Below are 7,019 nucleotides of genomic sequence, written 5' to 3' on the forward strand. Positions count from 1 at the left end.
ATAAATGTAACTCACAATTCATATTTTGCCCGGGTACTGTCCGATGCAAATTATGCTTAGGTATTCCAATCACGATGCTGGATTCTGAACGTTGTATTTAAACAAAGATAATAATAAAACCAGGATTGAGTTGGAGAAATGTCAGAATAGGGATGAATCTGAAAACCATGTCACATGAAAAATGGTAGAAGGAATATTCAAAGGGTTCTTGGAAAAGAAAGTATTCAAGAGAATATGCCATAAATCTGAACTTGTTCTAGTGGCAAGAATAAGTAGATTTACTTTCCTTTGTAACTTCAAAGAAAAATAATAACTACAATGGAACAAAGTTATTAAGAAACATATTTCGGTTTCAACCATAGAAAATCCTAAAGAAAGTTAAATAGTTTCGTTTGAGATGGCTTCACAGATAACTTATATTTCACCTTCTGGTAGCCAAAATCTAAGGGTCTACAAATCAAAGAGAGTTTATGAAACACAGTGAGAAAGTAGTTACTGGTTACTCTTACTAATAAAGCATACATTTTTTGTATTTTGCAAACAATTCATTGTTTTAGAATTTTTAATCATTTTGAAAGAATATATTTTTCTCCAGTTTTCTCAACAAGGAAACTTACGCAATTTTTGTGAGAGAAGATACTAAAGAAAATCCAGAGATGACTGGACAGTGCTAACTCCATCAATACCCTTTTCTCATAGATAGGCACCATGAAACGAATAAACAAAAAATTAAAATATCTCTTATTTATTTTATAATGTCAATTTTTAAAATTCAGTATTAATTATTCAATAAAATATATCTTTTTACTTTTGGAATTTAAAATATGTGGTTCTTGTCTATTTCAGAAATGGAAAGAATTCATTCTTGAAGTAGCTGTAAGATAAATACCTAGGCTTTGGAAGACTCCCAAGTTTAACTCTATATCATGTGGACTGCATAGAAGAAAGGCAGTTCATTTTCTAAATAGTTGGATGGGAGCCAAAAACTTTTATACGGAAGTAGATTTTGCTCTTTGCTATAATAAAGGAGGCAAGTATGCTTAAATGGACCACAAAAATAAAGGTGATTGAGCCAGGTCAGTGGTTCCCACCTGTAATCTCAGTGATTCAGAAAACTGAGGCAGGAGGATGGCATGAGCACAGGAGTTAGAGACCAGCCTGGGCAATAGAGTGAGACCCCATCTCTAAATAAATAAATAAAAATGATTGACTTCAGTATCATTAGTTAGCCATTTATTTTGGCTTCACTTTATTGAATAAAAATAACACGAAAGAAAGAGTTCTCAAAGGATAAACAATGACTATCCATACATCCACACATACAGGTTTATTTTTTGAGTTCAGGCGTAGAATAAAGAGCTCCAGAGGATCAAAGATCATGGGCCAACAGCAAAAGAAGAAAATTGAACTAGGCTGAAAGAATACAGAAAATCAATTTTTGAAAACAAAAAATACAAATTTTGAAATTAAGGACATATTTCAGGAAACAGTACATGCTCAATTTCAACTGTGGAATTTTTTTCTTAAATCATTTGTGAGACTGGCTGTCAAAACTATTTAAATTGCTTGCATCAGAAATTGTTCTGACCTTCAGCCTGAAAAGAAAATCTACCTTTGTGAAATTACATATTCTATCATCAGTAATAATTATACAAAACACAAACCATCTTTTATATACTAGAATAAATATTCAAATATAAATAGACATTAATCTTAAAATATTTGAATAGAAAAATAGTACAGGTTGATGAAAGCTTTGAGGACTTTTATGCAAATCTAACTTTGGACCCAGTCTAGGGCTTATTAATTTCTTTTTAGGATTCATTTGATAAACAATTACTTGAGTCTGAATTAGCAGGAAAAGTAAGATATTTTAAAGAGTTAGGGTTATTTTTTGAGCTTCAAAGCAGGCAGTGCATGTGAGGGTGTCATGAGGTGCTTGTAATTGGACAGCCATCGGGAAGTAAAATAAAAGCTGTCTTGATTGATTTCCAATTTACAAGCTCACTGCACTAGCTAATAATTTCCACTCACTCTCTAAAACATACTGATTAATTTTCATAGCATTTGAAACAGTTTTGTTTAATAGCCTCATGTCTACTGTGCCCCAACAATTCTGCACATCTGAGGTTCAACCATATGCTTAAAGTGGTTTCTGTTGCCTCTCTAACCTGCTTTTACTCCTGTACTTCACTTTTACAAGTACAGAATGTAATTATTATGTAAATTAATAAAGTAAAGTAGCATATTGTAAGAAAGCCTTTTTCTATGAAATTTAATTCCAATGCTTTGGAAATGCTTGACAAAGACACATTGCAATCTTGCAGTTAAACTAATTGTAAAACTACAAAGGATGGGGCGAACATTATGTTTAAAATGTAGAAAAATTCTTTATTCAGTTTATCTCACAAGAGTGTTTAAGTTCTTGTTCCATTAAAAAAATTAAACTGTAAATTACAAATAATACATTATATGTGTAGTTTATTCAAGAAATACAACAATAAACTCCAATTAGCAGACCTATACACACAGAAGAAACTTTGGCATTCTATTAAAGAATAAAGATAATAAGTATACACTTACATTGAGTAAAATTAGAATCTTTATATATAAATATATATTTATAAAAATGAGTATATATTCATTTTTAATGATTTCCTGATATAAGCAAAGTTTCAACTACTATTTTTTACATATTTTGTAAAATAAAACGGCTTTCTTCTGCCATACTAGTCTCTACCTATCTTTGGAATGAAATAATCACTTGCTTTTGCTCCTCTCTCTTTCTTTTTCAATTTTTAAAAAAAATCTGCATTATTTATTTATTTATTTAATTTACTTATTTTTGGATGAATAACAACTTTATGTTTTTACACTTAAAGGCTGATGAAAAACCATTACTAATCTGATTAAAGAAATTCCAGCACTTCTATTGAAAAGTATGGTAGGCCAGGCATGGTAGCTTACACCTGTAATCCCAGTATTTTGGGAGGCCAAGTTGGTTGCATCATTTAGGTCAGGAGTTTGAGACCAGCCTGGGCAACATGGCAAAACCCCATCTCTACTAAAAATACAAAAATTAGCTGGGCATGGTGGCATGCACCTGTACTCCCAGCTACTTGAGAGGCTGAGACGGGAAGATCACTTGAACCCAGGAGACAAGAGGTTGCAGTGAACCAAGATTGCACCTGCACTCTCCAGCCTGGGTGACACAGCAAGACTTCGTCTCAAAAAAAAAAAAAAAAAAGAAAAGAAAAAAGAACGAAAGAAAGAAAGAAAAGAAAGGAAAAAAAGTAGGGAAGTAGGGTAACACTATACTTACTCATTAAATATTATTTAAATGTTCTAAAGCACAACTTGAAAACATCCAGTATGAGTGCCGAATTTCAGTACAATGAATTCAAGACTAGATATACATGTTACGTGCATCAAGGCTAGATTAGAAATTACCATAGTTGTAGTTGTTATCATTATCATTATCATCTTCTTAATGCTTCCTTTTAAACGGACTTGATGATCCATTGGCAATATTTTGTGATGACTCCATATTAGTGGTAATAAGAATGTTTTCGGACCTAAATAATGATTGATTAATTGGAACACTCTTTACTGATGATGTTGCAGAAATTGATGCTTCTATAGCTGGAGTCTGTGAAGCAGAAAGCTGTACTGTAAACCTTTTTCCCTGTGTGGGACATTGGACTCCCTACTTTAGTTAAAACAGACATGATTTGTGGGGTGGTTGCGCCTAATGTAGGATTACTTGATTTGCTAGTAACTGAACCAATGCTTAACCATGGAATTGTTACTCTTCCTGCAGAAGTAGAAATCTTTTTCTGTAAAGACTTAAGCCTGTAGTTTGAAGTGATTAAGCAATGTCTGTTAGGATATTGAATTAGGACCTAAATATGGCTTGATTAATGGCAAAGGGGTTTAATTTCTTTGACTTGCAACATCTAACAAAAAAGCTCTTAGGGGAGAAGAGATGTTAATAAAAAACCTGTTGGTTGGTCAGCTGGTCAGTGCAACACTGGATTGCCAATCGCACATCATCTGCGTCAACAGTAGCTTTCTTAGAATGGCTTAAGTAAATTTTCGCCTCATCTAAAATTGTAGTCACATACCAGAAGTCAAACTCCAACATCTGATTTATAACTCTAAGTTCATACTTTGTAATCCTCATATCCTTCAGTATTTGTGCCATTATCTGTGTATCTTCCCACATGCTCTTGGGAGAGGGCATCTTGTCAGACTCCATGATATCTGGTGATGAGACTTCTCCAGCTAAATCACTCACATTAATGTATTCCACTTCTGATCTTGATGCAAGTTCTTTGCCTAGTGTTGTTTTTCCAGACCCTAGTGTAACATGATGGCTCCCAGTGTCTTGCCTCTTGCCTTATTTTTAATTCATTTAAAATTATTTTTAATTGGCAAATAAAAATTGTATTAATATTGATATAACCTCAATGGAAGGCAATTTAGCAAAAGTTATCATATCAAACATGTTTTGATTGGCAATTCAGGTTCCAATAATTTAACCAATAAGAAACTCCTATGTATTTGTCCTGTACAATGTGATGTTTTGAAATATGTACGCATTCTGGAATCACTAAATTGAGCTAATTAACATATGCATTACCTCAGTAATATTGTTTTATGGTGAGAGCACAAAATCTACTCAAATATTTTAAAAAACACAATGCATTATTGTTAATTATAGTCACCATGTTATACAATATATGTTCAAAACTTATTCTTCTTATATAACTGAAATTCATATCCTCTGACCACCAGCATTTCCTGTACCACACCCAACCTTTCCCAGCACGGGGTAATCACCTTCCTACTCTCTGCTTCTGTAAATTCAACTATCATAAATGCCACGTATAAGCAAGATCATGTAAAATTTATCTTTTGGTGCTAACATAATATCTTCAAGGTACATCCATGTTGTCCTAAACAGGATTACGTTCTTTTTAAAGGGTGAATAATATTCCTCTGGATACATATACAATATTTTCTTTACCCTTTCATCCTTTAATCAATACTTAGGTGGAATCCATATATTGGCTACTGTGAATAGTGCTGCAATAAACTTAGGAGTGCAGATATATTCAATATCCTGATTTTATTTCCTTTAAACTTATATACCCAGTGGTGAGAATACGGGATTATATTGTAGTTCTATTTTTAATTTTTTGAGGAAACTCCACACTGTTTACTTAATGGCTACTATAACTTACATTTCCATCAACATTGAGTAAAGGTTCTGTTTTCTTCATATCCTCTTGAACACTTGTTATATTTCACCTTTTTGATAATATTCATTCTAATGATATGAGATGAAATCTCATTGTGGTTTTAATTTGCATCTCTCTGATGATTAATAACATTGAGCATTTTTTTCATATACTTATTGGCCATTTGTATGTCTTCTTTTGAGATATGTCTATTCAGGTCCTTTGCCCATTTTAAATTCAGGTTATTTGTTTTGTTATTATTTAGTTGTTTGAGTTATTTATATATTTTGGATATTAACCTCTTATCAGATGTGAGGTTTGAAAAACATGTTTTCTTATTCCATAAATTTTCTCTTCACTGTATTGGTTGTTCCCTTTGCTACACAGAAGTGTTTTAGTTTGAGGTAACCCCTGCCTACTTCACCTTCATGCAGTTATCTCACCACAACCTGTAGTTAGAGAGAGCTAAAATTATTAGAGTGCAAGTAAATATATATGTATAGCAAGCCAAATACTTATATTTAGTCTAAGATTATTAAAAGTTCTATGGGCACTTTTAGTAAAAATAAAAATCTAGTTTCAACAATTAAATGCCCAGTTTAGTGTCATGATTACATAAATTCATATTCTAACTCTAAACTTCTTTCTCATTCACAACAGGACTTCATTCTCTCTCTGATTTCCTGTCTTTATTGTTAGCTGCTTAGGGAATGGGCCATACATTCATCCTTCTATTCTTCAGAACTAGATACACAGCAAATAGAGATTTTCAGGATTGTGAGGATGAAAAGTGATGTATCCACTCCATATCAGAAATTCCATTTGCTTTCTTTCCCTTATCCTTGCAAACCACCACTGCTAATCACCACTATTAACCACAACAACCACCATTAACAACAGCAAAAATACTTAACTATTTACAAATCCAAAAATTACTTGGTCAATACTTTTATCAAAGCTTGTTATTTCACAAGTAATTAATTGGCCAAAAGAATTTTCTTTTATAAGATACCAACTGTCAAAGAAGCAGAGAGGCTAACTTATTTGGAAGAGTTTGATGAAGTCATAGACGTTCAGTGTTTGGTTGCTAGATTTGTCGATTTAAAAATTTTAATGTACTGGTTCACCTATGGTGATTCTGTCTTCCATGATCTACTTATGCCTACTACCTTTGCTTCCTCCTTCAAAACAGTGATGTGAATACATGAATATTAATGTTTAGTCATCACTGGGAGATGTATTTGACTCAAGTATTGACTTTTGCACAGAGCTCTTAGTAAGGGAATCAGTACAGAACAATAAGGTAAAGATAATAAATACACTTATAGAACACTGAAACAAGAAATGTGGAATTGGTAAACATTTGTCAAGTTCTTATTATATGCCAGGTGCTGTTCTAGGTACCAGAGGTACAATGGTTAACAAAGCGAGCTACATTTCTGCTCTCATAGAACAAAAATTTGAGTTAGTTGGGGAGATTGGCAGAGGAGGCAAAGAAATAAAGAAGACGATTTCAGAGTAATTCATGCTACGAAGGAAATGGTGTAAGGAGGATTGCCTCGGGAAGTTTGTTTTTAATTGTGTATCAGGGGATACCTTACTGAATAACTGAGACCTGAAGGAAACAGCCACTCAATTTCCTCTGTGGACAAGAAGCCTGAGTGGATAAGGGTTGGCTTATTTTATTTATTAAAAAATAAAAATAAAAACAGAACTAGGATTTAGGTTCAGAATTTCTTACTGTTCTTCTGATTGATTTTCAGGATAATCATGAAA

At 32.8% G+C, this 7,019-nt stretch overlaps 1 pseudogene; it reads right to left on the reverse strand.

The window, feature by feature from the left end:
• Nucleotides 1-3,439: 3,439 nt before the first annotated feature.
• Nucleotides 3,440-4,258, reverse strand: LOC100437063 (transcription initiation factor TFIID subunit 9-like; annotated as a pseudogene).
• Between the last annotated feature and the right edge of the window lie 2,761 nt (nucleotides 4,259-7,019).

The sequence above is a fragment of the Pongo abelii genome, chromosome 10 (genome assembly GCF_028885655.2).
Source record: "Pongo abelii isolate AG06213 chromosome 10, NHGRI_mPonAbe1-v2.0_pri, whole genome shotgun sequence".
Classification (NCBI taxonomy): Eukaryota; Metazoa; Chordata; class Mammalia; order Primates; family Hominidae; genus Pongo; species Pongo abelii.